Source organism: Spinacia oleracea, chromosome 1 (assembly GCF_020520425.1).
Source record: "Spinacia oleracea cultivar Varoflay chromosome 1, BTI_SOV_V1, whole genome shotgun sequence".
Taxonomy (NCBI): domain Eukaryota; kingdom Viridiplantae; phylum Streptophyta; class Magnoliopsida; order Caryophyllales; family Amaranthaceae; genus Spinacia; species Spinacia oleracea.
The window spans coordinates 13,835,824-13,856,093 of NC_079487.1; the positions used below are offsets into that span (position 1 = coordinate 13,835,824).

At 35.9% G+C, this 20,270-nt stretch overlaps 14 non-coding genes and 2 pseudogenes across 14 annotated transcripts; 15 read left to right on the forward strand and 1 right to left on the reverse strand.

Annotated features, from left to right (window-relative positions):
• The first annotated feature begins 525 nt into the window (after nucleotides 1–525).
• Nucleotides 526–722, forward strand: LOC130466359 (U2 spliceosomal RNA). Its single transcript, XR_008926597.1, has one exon. It is a non-coding gene; the product is annotated as a U2 spliceosomal RNA (small nuclear RNA).
• A 495-nt stretch (nucleotides 723–1,217) lies between these two features.
• LOC130466356 (U2 spliceosomal RNA) lies at nucleotides 1,218–1,414 on the forward strand. Its single transcript, XR_008926595.1, has one exon. It is a non-coding gene; the product is annotated as a U2 spliceosomal RNA (small nuclear RNA).
• A 495-nt stretch (nucleotides 1,415–1,909) lies between these two features.
• On the forward strand, nucleotides 1,910–2,106 carry LOC130466358 (U2 spliceosomal RNA). The gene has a single exon (XR_008926596.1). It is a non-coding gene; the product is annotated as a U2 spliceosomal RNA (small nuclear RNA).
• A 617-nt stretch (nucleotides 2,107–2,723) lies between these two features.
• On the forward strand, nucleotides 2,724–2,920 carry LOC130466699 (U2 spliceosomal RNA). Its single transcript, XR_008926867.1, has one exon. It is a non-coding gene; the product is annotated as a U2 spliceosomal RNA (small nuclear RNA).
• Nucleotides 2,921–3,537: 617 nt separating this feature from the next.
• Nucleotides 3,538–3,734, forward strand: LOC130466619 (U2 spliceosomal RNA). Its single transcript, XR_008926794.1, has one exon. It is a non-coding gene; the product is annotated as a U2 spliceosomal RNA (small nuclear RNA).
• Nucleotides 3,735–4,353: 619 nt separating this feature from the next.
• On the forward strand, nucleotides 4,354–4,550 carry LOC130466706 (U2 spliceosomal RNA). The gene has a single exon (XR_008926874.1). It is a non-coding gene; the product is annotated as a U2 spliceosomal RNA (small nuclear RNA).
• A 495-nt stretch (nucleotides 4,551–5,045) lies between these two features.
• LOC130466355 (U2 spliceosomal RNA) lies at nucleotides 5,046–5,242 on the forward strand. Its single transcript, XR_008926594.1, has one exon. It is a non-coding gene; the product is annotated as a U2 spliceosomal RNA (small nuclear RNA).
• A 620-nt stretch (nucleotides 5,243–5,862) lies between these two features.
• On the forward strand, nucleotides 5,863–6,059 carry LOC130466630 (U2 spliceosomal RNA). The gene has a single exon (XR_008926802.1). It is a non-coding gene; the product is annotated as a U2 spliceosomal RNA (small nuclear RNA).
• A 616-nt stretch (nucleotides 6,060–6,675) lies between these two features.
• LOC130466686 (U2 spliceosomal RNA) lies at nucleotides 6,676–6,872 on the forward strand. The gene has a single exon (XR_008926855.1). It is a non-coding gene; the product is annotated as a U2 spliceosomal RNA (small nuclear RNA).
• A 618-nt stretch (nucleotides 6,873–7,490) lies between these two features.
• On the forward strand, nucleotides 7,491–7,687 carry LOC130466696 (U2 spliceosomal RNA). The gene has a single exon (XR_008926864.1). It is a non-coding gene; the product is annotated as a U2 spliceosomal RNA (small nuclear RNA).
• A 495-nt stretch (nucleotides 7,688–8,182) lies between these two features.
• On the forward strand, nucleotides 8,183–8,369 carry LOC130466361 (uncharacterized; annotated as a pseudogene).
• A 4,368-nt stretch (nucleotides 8,370–12,737) lies between these two features.
• Nucleotides 12,738–12,899, forward strand: LOC130466368 (uncharacterized; annotated as a pseudogene).
• A 496-nt stretch (nucleotides 12,900–13,395) lies between these two features.
• On the forward strand, nucleotides 13,396–13,592 carry LOC130466608 (U2 spliceosomal RNA). The gene has a single exon (XR_008926788.1). It is a non-coding gene; the product is annotated as a U2 spliceosomal RNA (small nuclear RNA).
• Nucleotides 13,593–14,813: 1,221 nt separating this feature from the next.
• LOC130466360 (U2 spliceosomal RNA) lies at nucleotides 14,814–15,010 on the forward strand. The gene has a single exon (XR_008926598.1). It is a non-coding gene; the product is annotated as a U2 spliceosomal RNA (small nuclear RNA).
• Nucleotides 15,011–16,644: 1,634 nt separating this feature from the next.
• LOC130466365 (U1 spliceosomal RNA) lies at nucleotides 16,645–16,804 on the forward strand. Its single transcript, XR_008926601.1, has one exon. It is a non-coding gene; the product is annotated as a U1 spliceosomal RNA (small nuclear RNA).
• A 1,014-nt stretch (nucleotides 16,805–17,818) lies between these two features.
• LOC130466405 (U5 spliceosomal RNA) lies at nucleotides 17,819–17,933 on the reverse strand. Its single transcript, XR_008926639.1, has one exon. It is a non-coding gene; the product is annotated as a U5 spliceosomal RNA (small nuclear RNA).
• Between the last annotated feature and the right edge of the window lie 2,337 nt (nucleotides 17,934–20,270).

Here is a 20,270-nt window from a genome sequence, read left to right on the forward strand (position 1 = left end):
ACCGTTATGGTAATCTTCCATTAGTCTTTTAGCTCGGTTTTGGTGAACGCAAAGCAATTTGACTTTAATCGGTGCGTATTTGTACAACTTTCCAAGGTCGAGATCATACTGCGACGCGAGGACACGTAGAGCCCTCTGGGCTCGCGGCGAAATGTTCGGCGGGTATTCTTCACTTGTTTTGTAGCGAAGGATATATGTATACCACGATTATTCTTCCGTTGTTTAAAGAATTTAGTTTGTTCGATATTTGTTAACGAACATGCTTTTTGCATTTCGAGTTTGATAAAATAAACGAGCCATAAGTTGCCTTAAAAAAGTATATATCATCAAATTCATGGATAACCATTGAATATGATGGCCAAATGCATAATAATTATTTATCGAAGATAGAATAAGTAGATATTGAGGTTTTGTTTATGAGTATATATTACCTTGAGTTGGTTAGACAGTGTCCCACATGGAAAGAAGAAAGTACAGACTACTATGTAAAACATATAAAACCAATTTTATTGATTTGAACAACTCATACCTTTCTCGGCATTTTGGCTAAGATCAAGTGTAGTATCTGTTCTTATCAGTTTATTATCTGATACGTGGTCCAATGGCCCACAACGATATTAAATTTATTTTTTAAGGGGAAAGACCCATCACAATAGCTTGCTATTGGGGTCTTTGCCTGTCGCCCATGCGTTGCACTGCTGCACGGGCCTAGCGTACCCCACTATTTCTCAAACCAATATTATGTATTCGCCAATGAAACAATCATAAATTGGTGTGTTCCAACTAGGGCTAGGGCTGCAAATGAGTTGAGTCGAATCGAGCTTTAAACTGTTTGGGTTTAGATTTATAAAGATTATTAGTGTTCGAGCTAAATCAAGCTTGAGGAAGCTTTTAAAAACTCTTGTTGTAAGAATTTGGTTTGTTCGATATTTGTTAACGAACAAACTTGTTTGCATTTCGAGTTTGACCTTGAGTTTGATAAAATAAACGAGTCCTAAGTCGCCTTGAAAAAAAATCATCAAATGCAAGGATAATCATTGAATATGGTGACCAAATGCATTAGAATTATTTATCGAAGATAGGATAAGAAGCTATTGAGGTTTTGTTTATGAGTATATATTACCTTGAGTTTGTTGGATAGTGTCCCACATGGAAAGAATAAAGTACAAGCTACTATGTAAAACATATAAAACTAATTTTATTGATTTGAACAACTCATACCTTTCTCGGCCTTTTGGCTATGATCAAGTGTAGTATCTGTTCTTATCAGTTTATTATCTGATACGTGGTCCAATGGCCCACAGCGATATTAAATTTATTTTTTAAGGGAAAAGACCCATCACAATAGCTTGCTATTGTGGTCTTTACACGTCGCCCATGCGTTGCACTGCTGCACGGGCCTAGCGTACCCCACTATTTCTCAAACCAAAATTATGTATTTGCCGATGAAACAATCATAAATTTGTGTGTTCCAACTAGGGCTAGGGTTGCAAATGAGTTGAGTCGAATCGAGCTTTAAACTGTTTGGGTTTAGATTTATAAAGATTATTAGTGTTCGAGCTAAATCAAGCTTGAGGAAGCTTTTAAAAACTCTTGTTGTAAGAATTTGGTTTGTTCGATATTTGTTAACGAACAAACTTGTTTGCATTTCGAGTTTGACCTTGAGTTTGATAAAATAAACGAGTCCTAAGTCGCCTTAAAAAAAAATCATCAAATGCAAGGATAATCATTGAATATGGTGACCAAATGCATTAGAATTATTTATCGAAGATAGGATAAGAAGCTATTGAGGTTTTGTTTATGAGTATATATTACCTTGAGTTTGTTAGATAGTGTCCCACATGGAAAGAATAAAGTACAAGCTACTATGTAAAACATATAAAACTAATTTTATTGATTTGAACAACTCATACCTTTCTCGGCCTTTTGGCTAAGATCAAGTGTAGTATCTGTTCTTATCAGTTTATTATCTGATACGTGGTCCAACGGCCCACAGCGATATTAAATTTATTTTTTAAGGGAAAAGACCCATCACAATAGCTTGCTATTGTGGCCTTTACACGTCGCCCATGTGTTGCACTGCTGCACGGGCCTGGCATACCCCACTATTTCTCAAACCAATATTATGTATTTGCCGATGAAACAATCATAAATTGGTGTGTTCCAACTAGGGCTAGGGCTGCAAATGAGTTGAGTCGAATTGAGCTTTAAACTGTTTGGGTTTAGATTTATAAAGATTATTAGTGTTCGAGCTAAATCAAGCTTGAGGAAGCTTTTAAAAACTCTTGTTGTAAGAATTTGGTTTGTTAGATATTTGTTAACGAACAAGCTTGTTTGCATTTCGAGTTTGACCTCGAGTTTGATAAAATAAACGAGCCCTAAGTTGCCTTAAAAAAATATCATCAGATGCAAGGATAATCATTGAATATGGTGACCAAATGCATTAGAAGTATTTATCGAAGATAGGATAAGAAGCTATTGAGGTTTTGTTTATGAGTATATATTACCTCGAATGGGAGAGTGATGGATAGCTCAGTTGGTTAGAGCTCTCATCCCGGTTCCAGGAGATCCTGGGATCGATTATCATCCCCGCCCTTGTGGCTCATTTGCACCCAAAAAAATATATTACCTTGATTTGGTTAGACAGTGTCCCACATGGAAAGAAGAAAGTACAGACTACTATGTAAAACATATAAAACCAATTTTATTGATTTGACCAACTCATACCTTTCTCGGCCTTTTGGCTAAGATCAAGTGTAGTATCTGTTCTTATCAGTTTAATATCTGATACGTGGGCCAATGGCCCACAGCGATATTAAATTTATTTTTTAAGGGAAAAGACCCATCACAATAGCTGGCTATTGGGGTCTTTACACGTCGCCCATGTGTTGCACTGCTGCACGGGCCTGGCGTACCCCACTATTTCTCAAACCAATATTATGTATTTGCCGATGAAACAATCATAAATTGATGTGTTCCAACTAGGGCTAGGGATGCAAATGAGTTGATTCGAATCGAGCTTTAAACTGTTTGGGTTTAGATTTATAAAGATTATTAGTGTTCGAGCTAAATCAAGCTTGAGGAAGCTTTTAAAAACTCTTGTTGTAAGAATTTGGTTTGTTCGATATTTGTCAACGAACAAGCTTGTTTGCATTTCGAGTTTGACCTCGAGTTTGATAAAATAAACGAGCCCTAAGTTGCCTTAAAAAAATATCAGCAGATGCAAGGATAATCATTGAATATGGTGACCAAATGCATTAGAAGTATTTATCGAAGATAGGATAAGAAGCTATTGAGGTTTTGTTTATGAGTATATATTACCTTGAGTGGGGGAGTGATGGATAGCTCAGTTGGTTAGAGCTCTCATCCCGGTTCTAGGAGATCCTGGGATCGATTATCATCCCCGCCCTTGTGGCTCATTTGCACCAAAAAAAATATATTACCTTGATTTTGTTAGACAGTGTCCCACATGGAAAGAAGAAAGTACAGACTACTATGTAAAACATATAAAACCAATTTTATTGATTTGACCAACTCATACCTTTCTCGGCCTTTTGGCTAAGATCAAGTGTAGTATCTGTTCTTATCAGTTTAATATCTGATACGTGGGCCAATGGCCCACAGCGATATTAAATTTATTTTTTAAGGGAAAAGACCCATCACAATAGCTTGCTATTGGGGTCTTTACACGTCGCCCATGTGTTGCACTGCTGCACGGGCCTGGCGTACCCCACTATTTCTCAATTCAATATTATGTATTCGCCGATGAAACAATCATAAATTGGTGTGTTCCAACTAGGGCTAGGGCTGCTAATGAGTTGAGTCGAATCGAGCTTTAAACTGTTTGGGTTTAGATTTATAAAGATTATTAGTGTTCGAGCTAAATCAAGCTTGAGGAAGCTTTTAAAAACTCTTGTTGTAAGAATTTGGTTTGTTCGATATTTGTTAACGAACAAGATTGTTTGCATTTCGAGTTTGACCTCGAGTTTGATAAAATAAACGAGCCCTAAGTTGCCTTAAAAAAATATCATCAGATGCAAGGATAATCATTGAATATGGTGACCAAATGCTTTAGAAGTATTTATCGAAGATAGGATAAGAAGCTATTGAGGTTTTGTTTATGAGTAGATATTAACTTGAGTGGGAGAGTGATTGATAGCTCAGTTGGTTAGAGCTCCCATCCCGGTTCCAAGAGATCCTGGGATCGATACTCATCCCCGCCCTTGTGGCTCATTTGCACCAAAAAAAAAATATATTACCTTGAGTTGGTTAGACAGTGTCCCACATGGAAAGAAGAAAGTACAGACTGCTATATAAAACATATAAAACCAATTTTATTGATTTGAACAACTCATACCTTTCTCGGCCTTTTGGCTAAGATCAAGTGTAGTATCTGTTCTTATCAGTTTAATATCTGATACGTGGGCCAATGGCCCACAACGATATTAAATTTATTTTTTAAGGGGAAAGACCCATCACAATAGCTTGCTTTTGGGGTCTTTGCATGTCGCCCATGCGTTGCACTGCTGCACGGGCCTAACGTACCCCACTATTTCTCAAACCAATATTATGTATTCGCCGATGAAACAATTATAAATTGGTGTGTTCCAACTAGGGCTAGGGCTGCAAATGAGTTGTGTCGAATCGAGCTTTAAACTGTTTGGGTTTAGATTTATAGAGATTATTAGTGTTCGAGCTAAATCAAGCTTGAGGAAGCTTTTAAAAACTCTTGTTGTTAGAATTTGGTTTGTTCGATATTTGTTAACGAACAAACTTATTTGCATTTCGAGTTTGACCTTGAGTTTGATAAAATAAACGAGTCCTAAGTGGCCTTGAAAAAAAATCATCAAATGCAAGGATAATCATTGAATATGGTGACCAAATGCATTAGAACTATTTATCGAAGATAGGATAAGAAGCTATTGAGGTTTTGTTTATGAGTATATATTACCTTGAGTTTGTTAGATAGTGTCCCACATGGAAAAAATAAAGTACAAGCTACTATGTAAAACATATAAAACTAATTTTATTGATTTGAACAACTCATACCTTTCTCGGCCTTTTGGCTAAGATCAAGTGTAGTATCTGTTCTTATCAGTTTATTATCTGATACGTGGTCCAATGGCCCACAGCGATATTAAATTTATTTTTTAAGGGAAAATACCCATCACAATAGCTTGCTATTGGGGTCTTTACACGTCGCCCATGTGTTGCACTGCTGCATGGGCCTGGCATACCCCACTATTTCTCAAACCAATATTATGTATTTGTCGTTGAAACAATCATAAATTGGTGTGTTCCAACTAGGGCTAGGGCTGCAAATGAGTTACGTCGAATCGAGCTTTAAACTGTTTGGGTTTAGATTTATAAAGATTATTAGTGTTCGAGCTAAATCAAGCTTGAGGAAGCTTTTAAAAAAAAACTCTTGTTGTAAGAATTTGGTTTTTTCGATATTTGTCAACGAACAAGCTTGTTTGCATTTCGAGTTTGACCTCGAGTTTGATAAAATAAACGAGCCCTAAGTTGCCTTAAAAAAATATCATCAGATGCAAGGATAATCATTGAATATGGTGACCAAATGCATTAGAAGTATTTATCGAAGATAGGATAGGAAGCTATTGAGGTTTTGTTTATGGGTATATATTACCTTGAGTGGGAGAGTGATGGATAGCTCAGTTGGTTAGAGCTCTCATCCCGGTTCCAGGAGATCCTGGATCGATTATCATCCCCGCCCTTGTGGCTCATTTGCACCAAAAAAATTATATTACCTTGATTTGGTTAGACAGTGTCCCACATGGAAAGAAGAAAGTACAGACTACTATGTAAAACATATAAAACCAATTTTATTGATTTGACCAACTCATACCTTTCTCGGCCTTTTGGCTAAGATCAAGTGTAGTATCTGTTCTTATCAGTTTAATATCTGATACGTGGGCCAATGGCCCACAGCGATATTAAATTTATTTTTTAAGGGAAAAGACCCATCACAATAGCTTGCTATTGGGGTCTTTACACGTCGCCCATGTGTTGCACTGCTGCACGGGCCTGGCGTACCCCACTATTTCTCAAACCAATATGATGTATTTGCCGATGAAACAATCATCAATTGGTGTGTTCCAACTAGGGCTAGGGCTTTAAATGAGTTGATTCGAATCGAGCTTTAAACTGTTTGGGTTTAGATTTATAAAGATTATTAGTGTTCGAGCTAAATCAAGCTTGAGGAAGCTTTTAAAAACTCTTGTTGTAAGAATTTGGTTTGTTCGATATTTGTCAACGAACAAGCTTGTTTGCATTTCGAGTTTGACCTCGAGTTTGATAAAATAAACGAGCCCTAAGTTGCCTTAAAAAAATATCATCAGATGCAAGGATAATCATTGAATATGGTGACCAAATGCATTAGAAGTATTTATCGAAGATAGGATAGGAAGCTATTGAGGTTTTGTTTATGGGTATATATTACCTTGAGTGGGAGAGTGATGGATAGCTCAGTTGGTTAGAGCTCTCATCCCGGTTCCAGGAGATCCTGGATCGATTATCATCCCCGCCCTTATGGCTCATTTGCACCAAAAAAATTATATTACCTTGATTTGGTTAGACAGTGTCCCACATGGAAAGAAGAAAGTACAGACTACTATGTAAAACATATAAAACCAATTTTATTGATTTGACCAACTCATACCTTTCTCGGCCTTTTGGCTAAGATCAAGTGTAGTATCTGTTCTTATCAGTTTAATATCTGATACGTGGGCCAATGGCCCACAGCGATATTAAATTTATTTTTTAAGGGAAAAGACCCATCACAATAGCTTGCTATTGGGGTCTTTACACGTCGCCCATGTGTCGCACTGCTGCACGGGCCTGGCGTACCCCACTATTTCTCAAACCAATATGATGTATTTGCCGATGAAACAATCATCAATTGGTGTGTTCCAACTAGGGCTAGGGCTGCTAATGAGTTGAGTCGAATCGAGCTTTAAACTGTTTGGGTTTAGATTTATAAAGATTATTAGTGTTCGAGCTAAATCAAGCTTGAGGAAGCTTTTAAAAACTCTTGTTGTAAGAATTTGGTTTGTTCGATATTTTTTAACGAACAAGCTTGTTTGCATTTCGAGTTTGACCTCGAGTTTGATAAAATAAACGAGCCCTAAGTTGCCTTAAAAAAATATCATCAGATGCAAGGATAATCATTGAATATGGTGACCAAATGCATTAGAAGTATTTATCGAAGATAGGATAAGAAGCTATTGAGGTTTTGTTTATGAGTAGATATTCCCTTGAGTGGGAGAGTGATTGATAGCTCAGTTGGTTAGAGCTCCCATCCCGGTTCCAGGAGATCCTGGGATCGATACTCATCCCCGCCCTTGTGGCTCATTTGCACCAAAAAAAAAAATATTACCTTGAGTTGGTTAGACAGTGTCCCACATGGAAAGAAGAAAGTACAGACTGCTATGTAAAACATATAAAACCAATTTTATTGATTTGACCAACTCATACCTTTCTCGGCCTTTTGGCTAAGATCAAGTGTAGTATCTGTTCTTATCAGTTTAATATCTGATACGTGGGCCAACGGCCCACAGCGATATTAAATTTATTTTTTAAGGGAAAAGACCCATCACAATAGCTTGCTATTGGGGTCTTTGCACGTTGCCCATGTGTTGCACTGCTGCACGGGCCTGGCGTACCCCACTATTTCTCAAACCAATATTATGTATTTGCCGATGAAACAATCATAAATTGGTGTGTTCCAACTAGGGCTAGGGCTGCAAATGAGTTGAGTCGAATCGAGCTTTAAACTGTTTGGGTTTAGATTTATAGAGATTATTAGTGTTTGAGCTAAATCAAGCTTGAGGAAGCTTTTAAAAACTCTTGTTGTAAGAATTTGGTTTGTTCGGTATTTGTTAACAAACAAACTTGTTTGCATTTCGAGTTTGACCTTGAGTTTGATAAAATAAACGAGTCCTAAGTCGCCTTGAAAAAAAATCATCAAATGCAAGGATAATCATTGAATATGGTGACCAAATGCATTAGAATTATTTATCGAAGATAGGATAAGAAGCTATTGAGGTTTTGTTTATGAGTATATATTACCTTGAGTTTGTTAGATAGTGTCCCACATGGAAAGAATAAAGTACAAGCTACTATGTAAAACATATAAATCTAATTTTATTGATTTGAACAACTCATACCTTTCTCGGCCTTTTGGCTAAGATCAAGTGTAGTATCTGTTCTTATCAGTTTAATATCTTGTACGTGGGTCAATGGTTAACAACTGTAACAGCCCACACTTTTGACCTGCTAATTAGAATTTTTTATTTCTTACTAATTATGCTTATAATTCAATTTACAAAACAAAACCTGAATTAACCTTTATAATCAACTATAAATACACAAGAGATCTTAACCTATCATAATCTTTGATGGCCTCATAACATTTCAGCGAAATTATTCCTTATTCAATCACATTTGTAATCCACATCCGAGCCTACGCAATACCTGCAAAATCACTAAAAAGGATTCTGCCCCCCCCCCCCCCCTCCCACCAGGACAGGTTCAAAGAACAAAGTCAGGGAAATTGAGTATACATTGCCCAACCTGAAATTCATTTTAGTGGCTTAAAACATAATTTCGTGAGTTATTTATTTCAAAGATAAAACCGATTCAATACGAATAAAATCATATTCAAATTAAGCCTCAGTAATCAAATTGCAATAATTTAAAGCACATGAAACATTGAACATAACTTTGATGTTCATATTGATAAATAAATCAAGCAAGGCTTTGGACTCAATCACCAGGTGTTTCCCAAAGATCGTAAGATTTATATTTTTAGAAGTATTCAAACCCCATCTTTCAACGTAACTAATCTCATATGCTTTGAAACTGAATCCATCACATATTCTCAACTCTTATCTTAGAGTCTACCTGAGCTCAAACAACTAACACAACTTAACTAAGACTAATTCTCCGCTTCTCGATATAACATGAAGAAAATATTGATGTTGAAGCTCACATCCAAATCACACATATACTTTCCTTTTGGAAACAATAAACGCAAATACGATATTCTCTTGATAATTTATTTTGGAAATAATATCAAATAGTAATATCAAAAATGTATTTCTTAGAAATCCTTGATAATCCAAAGCTTGCACAAAAGCACATATCTACGAGATATTTGCTTTTTCTAGCAAATCATTTACATTTCAAATCACACACATTGACAAGTTTCACAATATTTTCTACTTTTAGCATAATCAAACACATTTTATCTTTTAAACATATATATAAACCGAGGAAGAGAACACGAATAGAGACAGGTTGAAGAACCGCTGCCTCCAAGCTTTTAGGGGTCGTCACCCACCTTTTCACACATGCTTGTAAGACTTATATGACATGTCCCCACACAGATGTACAGATGTACATTTACACAGATGCACATATGTGTATTTACACAGATCACACACAAATACACAAATGTTGTTCATGGTTGTTGTTAACGGCTTCTTCCCCATAAAAACACATTTGAAAACTTACTAATAAATTTTGAAAATATACATAATCACACTTAATTAAAGTCTTGTATCACAACAAAACCTCATCTGAAATCTTAAACACAATTGAAAATCTTGGCACAAACCATACTTATACAAATTTCAAAATATTCGCTTGAAGATCAAAATGAAGTACTCATTACTTTTCACAAATTTCGTATATGTGATGCTTTGAAAAACAGTTTTAAACCTAGTATTATATAAATTTCTATTCTCTTAACCGCACCCGAGTACGGATTAAACTCCAGGGCAATTCAAATTTCTTAAGCTTATCACAAATCATACTCTTCAGCTCAAATGTCCAAACTCACTATAAATCCATAGAAGCCCTTAATTTGAAGTACACAATTGCTCAATCAATTTGGTTTATAACACAAAGATCACACCTCTAAACCATTAGCTTATAATCGCAATAACATAATAAGCTCATGTCCTTTTACTGCGTAATCTTCATAAAGTCTGATCACTTATAAGTAGTACTAAATGAATCTGGCTTTTCAATAAAATACTATACCCAAACAAGCTTAATAGCTCAATCCGTACTAGTCAAACTCAATCTCATGCTCAATCACACATGGTTACGTACAAAACTCTATCACATAGATCTTATAACTAATTCTCATTTGGGATAAAGTATAAAACATATATATAATTCCACAATTTAATCGTATTAAAATATCTATCATTTATATTATTTCAATTTAGTCAAGAACAATCTTAAACTTTTAAATTCAACATACTCTTTACAAAAACCATGTAAAGATCTCAAATGAAATAATTTAATAAACATTGAGCTTCACAACTCGATAAAGGATAACTTGGTAAATATAGGCCATAAATCAAAATTCGGAAAATTAAAATACATTATATATTGAGTAGCTTAAAACTGGATTTTTAGAAGATCAATTAGTTTATTTTTATGGTTACCCAATTCATAAAACTTATTTCAAAAAGCCATTTACGTTGTAACCAATCCTTATCGTCATATTCGAGTTAAAATTATACACTAACTAATATGTTGGTAAAACTACTGTTTAGTGATAACTCTAACTATAACATAAAGAAAATAATTATCTTATAGATCTTATTATAAAATTATATCGCTCAATTAATAGTTCAAGAAAAACAAAGGAATACAAAGGAATATACCTATCGCTTATGATTCAACCGATAGTCCCTGCTAAACCTTAATAATCCCAACATAGGTGAATATTTATGAGTCACACTCATAGTTCCCTAGTCATGTACTCCGTATCTTATCTCAAAATTTGTCATATCTATAGCTTGATTACCCATAATGATATTCAACTATATTTTCCGAAATGCACTAAATATAATGAAGCTAACATAAGCCGACTTAGAGTATGGAATTTCGATTACATTACAACCCATATCATTCTTAACAAATATATGTATCTTTATAAATCTCACATGGGTCACGTCCTCCAAATATGTAACCAAACCTTAATATATATCGCTACCAAATCTTCACAAATCTCACAATCGAATTAGCACAAGTCTCATGTTCAAATCTATCAAAATGTCTCACAATCAAAATTCCAAGTCTCAAAAATTGAGCTTTCACAATCCTCATGTTTAAATCATTTGAGATATATAAATTAAAAACACAAATATTAAAATCATTGAAATTCTATAAATGTTCATATTCACATCTTATTTAGGCTTTCCAAATCACAATAGTATAAGTAAAACTTAAATAGAAATTCATATTGTTAAACGTAAATCACATTCTTAAAATAAAGATAACACAAGCCATAAATTTTCATCAAGGTGGATGGCCAATGTGTACCTTTAATCGTCACACCTAACCTTCAAGAATCTCATTTCTCGATCACCATCGATCGCTTTAATCCGAATTCAATCTTCCAGGACACATCCCATACTTTAATCTCCAATGCTAACTCATAATCTTGACTATCAATTTTATCTTGACTTTTTCCTTTAGAAGCCAACAACACAACTGAGAAGTTGGGGAAGTGAGAAGTAACAAGGAAGAGGGGCAACAACAACAACACGTTGGCAGAAACAACTGTCAGATTCGGAAGATCGTATCTCCTAGCTTAGGGTTCCATTTTTAGTAATTCTTGAGCCTAAGTTCATTAGGTCGAAGAGATATACAATTCTTATTCAGAGAATAGAATCTAAAAATGATCAGAAGATTATTGAAATAAGAGAAACAAAAATCTGGTGCTGACATCACAACAACAACAGCAACACTTAGTTTCGGGAGGGATTATCTCCTAGAATACCGCTCCGAATTGAACTATTCTCGAGGCTAAACTGATTAACATTTCATGGGCTACAAATTTCATGAAAGAACTATTGACAAAACCTGAACGCATGTGGTAGGAATTGCACGAAACAGATCGAAGCAACATCAGAGAAGCCCTATGTTGGTGGCAATTCCCAAAAAAAAAATAGGAGGCGAAAGTGTTCCTATTTGTGGTTTGGCTTTATCAAAACAAATAAGGAATCAAAACATTCAAGCTTTGCAATGAAATATTCATATTATAGCTTTTCTTAATGTGGATTTTGATGAGAGCAACCATTCCCTTTTAATCAAAAGAATGGAAAACCGAAGGAAAATTTGGTATTATTAATCCAATCTTTGGCCGGTTTTTTTTTATTAATCCCGCCTACGACATATTTTTTTAATAATCCTTCCTTTACTACCCAACGACTTTTATTGAGCTTAAGTGACAGATAACCGGTGAAAAAATCATCGAGATGGTGATGAATTGATGATGATGACTGAATATATCGAGAGAGAGTACTTCCACGTAGGGACATATTACCGCCTACAATAGGTTTATGACGTGTTGGGCCCAATAAAAGTCGTTGGGTGGTAAATGTGAGATTATTAAAAAATATGTCGTAGGTGGGCTTAATAAACGAAAATCGGCCAAAGGTTGGATTAATATTACCAAATTTTCCAAAACCGAACAAGACTCGGAGAACCAAAGATACTTGACAACACTAAATGGTGCTGGCAGGTTCTACAAGTGTCACGAAGCAAAGATGAAGATGACTAATCCTTAATTATATAATAAGGGTAAAATTGTCTTACCACCTCATTTTGTAAACAAAAAAAATCAGATTATTGATAAGCTTAAAAAGAAATAATCAGTACTCGTCTTTTATTAAAAAAGTAATCAAGTTAATAAAATAACATTAGTTTGTAATTAAAAGCAACTTAAAAACTTGGCTATTACAACAACGATATTAAATTTATTTTTTAAGGGGAAAGACCCATCACAATAGCTTGCTATTGGGGTCTTTGCACGTCGCCCAAGCGTTGCACTGCTGCACGGGCCTGTCGTACCCTACTATTTCTCAAACCAATATTATGTATTCGCTGATGAAACAATCATAAATTGGTGTGTTCCAACTGGGGCTAGGGTTGCAAACGAGTTGATTCGAGCCGAGCTTTAGACTGTTTGGGTTGAGATTTATAAAGATTATTAGTGTTTGAGCTAAATCGAGCTTGAGGAAGCTTTTAAAAACTCTTGTTGTAAAAATTCGGTTTGTTCGATATTTGTTAACGAACAAGCTTGTTTTCATTTCGAGTTTGACCTCGAGTTTGATAAAATAAACGAGCCCTAAGTTGCCTTAAAAAAAATATCATCAGATGCAAGGATAATCATTGAATATGGTGACCAAATGCATTAGAAGTATTTATCGAATATAGGATAAGAAGCTATTGAGGTTTTGTTTATGAGTATATATTACCTTGAGTTGGTTAGACAGTGTCCCACAAGGAAAGAAGAAAGTACAGACTACTATGTAAAACATATAAAACCAATTTTATTGATTTGAACAACTCATACCTTTCTCGGCCTTTTGGCTAAGATCAAGTGTAGTATCTGTTCTTATCAGTTTAATATCTGATACGTGGGCCAATGGCCCACAACGATATTAAATTTATTTTTTAAGGGGAAAGACCCACCACAATAGCTTGCTATTGGGGTCTTTTCACGTCGCCCATGCGTTGCACTGTTGCACGGGCCTGGCGTACCCCACTATTTCTCAAACCAATATTATGGCCCTGTTTGGTTAGGAGCTGTTAGCGGTTAGTTGTTTGCATTAGCTGATCTGGCTATCTGGTTGCATTAGCTGTTTGTGTAAAAGTGTTTGGTAAATTAGCTGATAGTTGTCAGCGGTTTAATATGTAAAATGACCATTAAGGACATTGACATACTTTGTTTCTTATTAATATTAGACAAATAGTTTATTGTGTTAAATTTTTACTCTTTATATTTTTCTAATAAACATTGACTAAATAAAATAAATATATTTTTTTAAAAAAAATTTATTCTTAATTTAAATTTATCAATTATATATATTTTTCAATTAGAGAGATATTACTAGTGATATTTTAAGCATGATTGCAATATACTTCAATTGCTTAAAAGTACTAATATAAAATTTATTACAACAAAAAACGAATCTAGTAAATGGGGTGAAATGAAAAAGAATGTGTGAGTAATGTTTTTAGGAGAAAAATATGTAGGGTACCAAGTTGATAGTGGTTGTAATTATATGCAATAGTAGGACAAAATAGTCATTTTCATCCACTTTCTCAAACCTCTAATTGCAAAAAGCTTCTATATTGAACTTTTTCTAAATTAGCTTTTTCACCCCAAAACTCTCTTCCAATCCTCTCCTAACCAAACACTCCCAATTAGCTTTTTCTAAAGGTCAAACCTCTAATTCACCCCAAAAAGATCTTTTTCCCTCAAACCTCTCCTAACCAAACACCCCCTACGTATTCGCCGATGAAACAATCATAAATTGGTGTGTTCCAACTAGGGCTAGGGCTGCAAACGAGTTGAGTCGAACCGGGCTTTAGACTGTTTGGGTTGAGATTTATAAACACTATTAGTGTTCGAGCTAAATCGAGCTTGAGGAAGCTTTTAAAAACTCTTGTTGTAAGAATTTGGTTTGTTCGATATTTGTTAACGAACAAGATTTTTGCATTTCGAGTTTGACCTCGAGTTTGATAAAATAAACGAGCCCTAAGTTGCCTTTGAAAAAAAAATATAATCAAATGCATGGATAATCATTGAATATGGTGACCAAATGCATTAGAAGTATTTATCGAAGATAGGATAAGAATCTGCTGAGGTTTTGTTTATGAGTATATATTACCTTGAGTTGGTTATACAGTGTTCCACATGGAAAGAAGAAAGTACAGGCTACTATGTAGAACATATAAACCAATTTTATTGTTTTGAACAACTCATACCTTTCTCGACCTTTTGGCTAAGATAAAGTGCAGTATTTGTTCTTATCAGTTTAATATCTAATATGTGGGCCAATGGCCCACAACGATATTAAATTTATTTTTTAAGGTGAAAGACCCATCACAATAGCTTGTTATTGGGGTGTTGTCACGTCGCCCATGCGTTGCATTGTTGCACAAGCCTGGCGTACCCCACTAATTCCCAAATCAATCCTATATAGTGTACGATGAATCAATCTTAAATTGGCGCTCTTTTGTTCTATTTATGCTCAGGCTGCAAATGAGTTGGGTCGATCCGGATTTTTTACTGTTCGAGTTAAGCTTGATAAGGATTACTAGTATGTTCGAGCTAACTCGAGGTAACAAGCTTTTAAAAATTTCTTGTTCTAAGAATTTGGTTTGTTCGATATTTGTTAACCAACAAGTTTGTTTGCATTTCGAGTTTGACCTCGAGCTTGATAAATAAACTATACCTAAACCTTTAAAACAATTTACTCCCTTCGTCCCAGGTTAGTTATTACACTTTCTTTTTTCGTTCGTCCCAGATTAGTTGTTACATATTTAAATTATGAATGACCCCACAATTATTTATTGTCTCTTTCTTCCCACTAATTTCTTTTGTCCTCATACCCTCTCTCATTCAATTAAAAAAATACCCCACTAACTCCTATCATATCTAGTTTTTTAATATAATAATAATTGATAACCAAACAACCACTTATCACTTAAAACTTGGTGCAAAGGTAAGTGTAACGACTAAATTGGGACGGAGAGAGTATTTTATGTGATAGATTTTTTTAACTTTTTTCAAATCTTTCTACAATAAAAATGTCATAAGATATGATAAATAATTTATGACCAAATTTTATAGGTAACATAAATTTTGATTTCATTAAAAATAGATATACAATGTCATAATTTTTTTGAGATAGAACGAGCTTTAACGAGTTATACTCGAACATAATCACGTTTACAAAAGAACTTAAACGAGTTGTTCACTAACATTGACGGTCGAACATGAAGTTGTTCTAGCTTGACGCGTTTATTTAACGAGCTTCATTTTTTTTGTTAAAGTTTTTTTATTAACTTATCAAACGTGTTTTGACCGACCTTATTCGCGAGTAGTATAAAACAAAGCAATAATGTCATTATTGAGAATCTAACAATGGTATTTATGTCTTTATAATCAGAAGATCCATTTCTATATTTAATCTCACACCACCAGTTTGAATGTTGAAATCCTCACCTATTTGATGTATCATATTACCAATAGGATCACATGTTAACAACGGTGAATCCCTATTGTTCACGTGATTAATCAGTGTAAAGACGAGCTTGGTCGGTTTAGCCTTTGTTTGGTGGATCGTCTGGTTCACTATAAACAAACCTATATTTTGTAATGTAGCTTCTACAGTAGAGAAAGTTGTGATTCTTGTTAGAAATGCCTATCAAGATTGGTTAGTGACGCGATATGAATCCAGGGTGTTAATTTTAAGATTTTTGAGGTGAGTTATTGGTTTCAAGAGGTGATTAAGGACACGCACTTGTGCGTAACAAAGGTCACTCATGTTCGTCACTCACTTAGAGGTTTTGAAATTTTCGATACTGGTTTATTGTTAATCGGATGAGTTATGTTTATATTAGGAGTTAACATGTCTTCTTCCTTTATACTCCGTATAAAAAAAGTACGATTGTTGGGGGCTTGGAATGCATATGAATAGTAACTTCAATTCCCATAGTTGACTTTTTAATACAATCATCCCACATTGAAAAAGCATAATGTTTACGAAATGAAACTAGTATAAATCAGAAGAGTGAATAATGTAAAACTTACTTACCTGGACGAGGTCTATGGGCGATCAACAAGGCTCATGGCCTAGGCTGATGGCTTCCATTGCACTTAGGAAGGGCATCAGCCTAAGATCTCCCCAAGTGGGAGAGTCTACGTCATGATTTGTGATAGTGAGGGCCTGCGTTCGCGCGGCCCTTGTCTAATTCAATTCTTAAAGATTCTGTTAGTTTGGAAAAATTCAATTAAGATTCTGTTAGCGGTGAAAATGTCAAAACATATTATTGGAAACATTTCAAAATACGACTTTAGGAGAGGATTTATCTTTTTATATCGGTACAGTTTTGTATATATTGATGCGGTTCTTCATATTCAACTAGCTATATTTATGCATTGGTTGTAGTAAGAACATCTATGGTGGTTTCAGCTTCTATATATAACTGGTGCTTTTTTATGGATGAGGTTCTTCAGATTCGCGCGGCTCCTGTCCATTCCCTTTCCCTATATTTATGGCATTGGTTGGGCGACTGCATTTGCGTAGGTCCTTCCAACTTAATTCCCTATATTTTCAGAAGAGATCTAAGGACTAGCTAGCCTAATACATGGTACAAAACAAAATTCTCTGCTTCGGTTATCTTATACGGAATACTAATGTATGGTACAAAACAAAATTCTCTGCTTCGGTTATCTTATACGGAGTACTTTGATGGTATTTTATTGCGTTGTTTCCCGAAGATGCATCTTTTAGACAGAAACGTATTGGATACACATATACTCATCAGAAAGTTCAACAGTGCACAGCTACGGCCCAATCAACATTTCTGCTCAGCTCCACTTCAAAATCTTTTGTAAAGTCTTCTAGCTGGTAAACTATAAGCTTCTGTAATGTTTTCTTTCTTCCCGGCCTTGTTAGCTATAAGAAGATATGGTAAACACCATGTGTTTACTTTCCAGTTTATACAGCGAAGATCAAAAGATATATTAGTAAGCCGATCATGTCTTATACTCCCTTGATCAACCACTTCTTACATTTATCACAATACTTGCACTAAAAAATTATCAAAGTTCGATCGCAACTCTATCAAATTAGAAAATTCCAAAACCTAAAATTTCCTTTTGCACAAATACAAACAAAATTAAGAACATTGTTTTCCAGTTAAATGGTAGCTGTTAATTCATTCCACGGTTACTTGACAAGTGATACTGTATTAATGGAAGCTCCTAATGGAACTCCCTCCAAAAATAAACGTATGCCACTAAATGCAGCGAGCACACGGTATTCTTTAGTAAAAGGCGAAAGAATAGTTCGCTTTGGGCTTACTGCGTGGCTGCGTGAGTTTAACAAAAATTACGGGCACTTATTTATACCGCTATTCTAATCTTGTATCTTCTTCTTTTCCTATGTGGGAGCAATATGCTTATTTTTCTGAAGCCTAAAACTTTGTACAATATTTTAGCTCTGAAACAACGACAGATGAGCAGTTGTGTACAACCTAAATGGAAAAAATGTCAAATCTTTTGATTTCTAATTTATCTAATTTAAAACTGTATGCGCCTATATAATTTTCAGTAACGGTATTCCATAAATTTTAAGAATTTAAGGCTCGTTGATGGAGTCAAGAAAATTGAATGCAAAGAATCAATCATAGGCAGTGTTCCGGTATGAATTGGGAACGGTTGGAGAGGTCTTGCTGATCGTGTAGTGTTGTTATTCTGATGATATCCTGCGCAGATAACAAAGATGAACTAGCCTCGAGGGTGATTCGAGGATCCCCCCTCCGATGCTAAAGTCAGGTATGGTAAGTAATAAGTATTTTAGGTTTGGTGAAAATGATTGTAATTGCGTACCTTTTGTAATAAATGAAGCTCATATATATAGGCGCGGGTCGGGCGTACGGACAAATGGGTCCTACCCGATTGATAGCGACCCGTTGACTTCTTGATTGATCACGTGCCGCCTCCCTACCGGCTTTTAGGAGATGCTGGTAAGGAATAATAGCTGTCGTTAAGGATTATAGGCTATTATCCTTAACTGGTAGGGGATGCTACCAGCCAGCTGGTAGCACACCCGTACAACTAGCCCCCTCAGAGTGAGCATATCTGTCTTGGCTGATGTGCTTGCTCTGAAAATAGTGCTCTCTCTACAACTAGCCCACATGACTGCGCGTTTTTCGCGAAATGTGTTGGTGCGTTGATTATGTTTCAGATGCTGACTTGGCCCCCTGCATTTTTCGCGAAAAAATAAGCAGATCAATTAAAGAAAGAACCAGGTCCACCTTACCGATATGATCCTTAGGGTACTATCCCCTTTGGACTTTGGATGCTGACTAGCCCCCTTGGGATTTTGGATGCTGACTAGCCCCCTTGGGACTTTGGATGCCGACTAGCCCCCTTGGGACTTTGGATGCTGACTAGCCCCCTTGGGACTTTGGATGCCGATTAGCCCCCTTGGGACTTTGGATCTTTAGAATTTGGAAGGTTTTTTGAATTTGTACCGCTTAAATTTGTTCCACGTGTAATGCATCTGCATGCCATGCGACGCGTGTCGCTTTAATGTTTATTTCGACGGCTGCGATTTGACCTGTCTTTTCAACTTCTTTTAACCGTCAAATCGCCCATTTTTCGTCTTTTGACTATTTAACTTTTGCTTCCTAAATTGCCAAACTTTTTCATTCTTCCCTTAAAACTTTTCTCTCTCCTCTTCAAATTCTCTCCTTTGTTTTTGCGAGTTTTTCTCTGCTGCTGCTCTGCTTGCTGACTGTGGTATTTGTGGGAGTGCTTTTTCTCGGTTCTTTGGCTGCTAGATTCATGTTGTGCTAGAAGGTATAGTCTTTTTTCTTTTGTATTTCCCCCTTGCGCATAAATTTGTGTCTAGGTATAATGTCGAGTGAGCGAGATAGTGAGAATGAGTTGAGTGGGGCTGGGTATGATGATGCTGACCTTGCGTCCATTTCTGAGGACGTAAATTTTGAGGATGATGATAAACCGTCTACTTCTGACTACTTTGAACCGTCTTACGCGGATGCTGCCAAGGAATTACAGGCTCAAATGCTGCAGGGTCTGACAACTCTGCTGGTAGTGATGGGGAAGAAAATGAGGACATAGGGGATTCGATTTTGGAGTCTGACGATGATATTGGTAAGCTGTGGGATGATGGTGAAGATGTGACATCTCTCTGTGAGCAGGTTGTGAGGGAAGGAGATTTGGATGTGGAGCCAGACTCCGACACGGAGGAGATGAGATTTAGGGTTGAGTGTCCTCCTCCCACTGGTAGTGTCGTTGGCAAGGAAAAGATAGTCAAAACTTTTCGTGATAGGGCTATCAAAGACAACCATCCGCGTTGGGCCAAAGAATACTTGAAGCTGCCCAAAGGCTACCGTCTTGTGATTCCCGCTGAGGGGAGTGTGATTTTGGATTGTCCTTTTGGTCATATCGGCGTGTATGCCCACCATTTCGATTTTGGCCTCCGATTTCCCCTGCATCCCTTTATAGAGAAGGTATTTCGGGCTTGGAATGTGTGCTTGACGCAGGTAACGCCTCAGGTTGTGAGGAATGTGGTTGCTTTTACCTGGTTGCTGTCTTTCAAGCAATGGCCTCAAACTGTCAATTTATTCCGGAGGCTGATTGGGCTTAAGAAATACAAAAAGAAATCTGGCTAGTGGTCTTT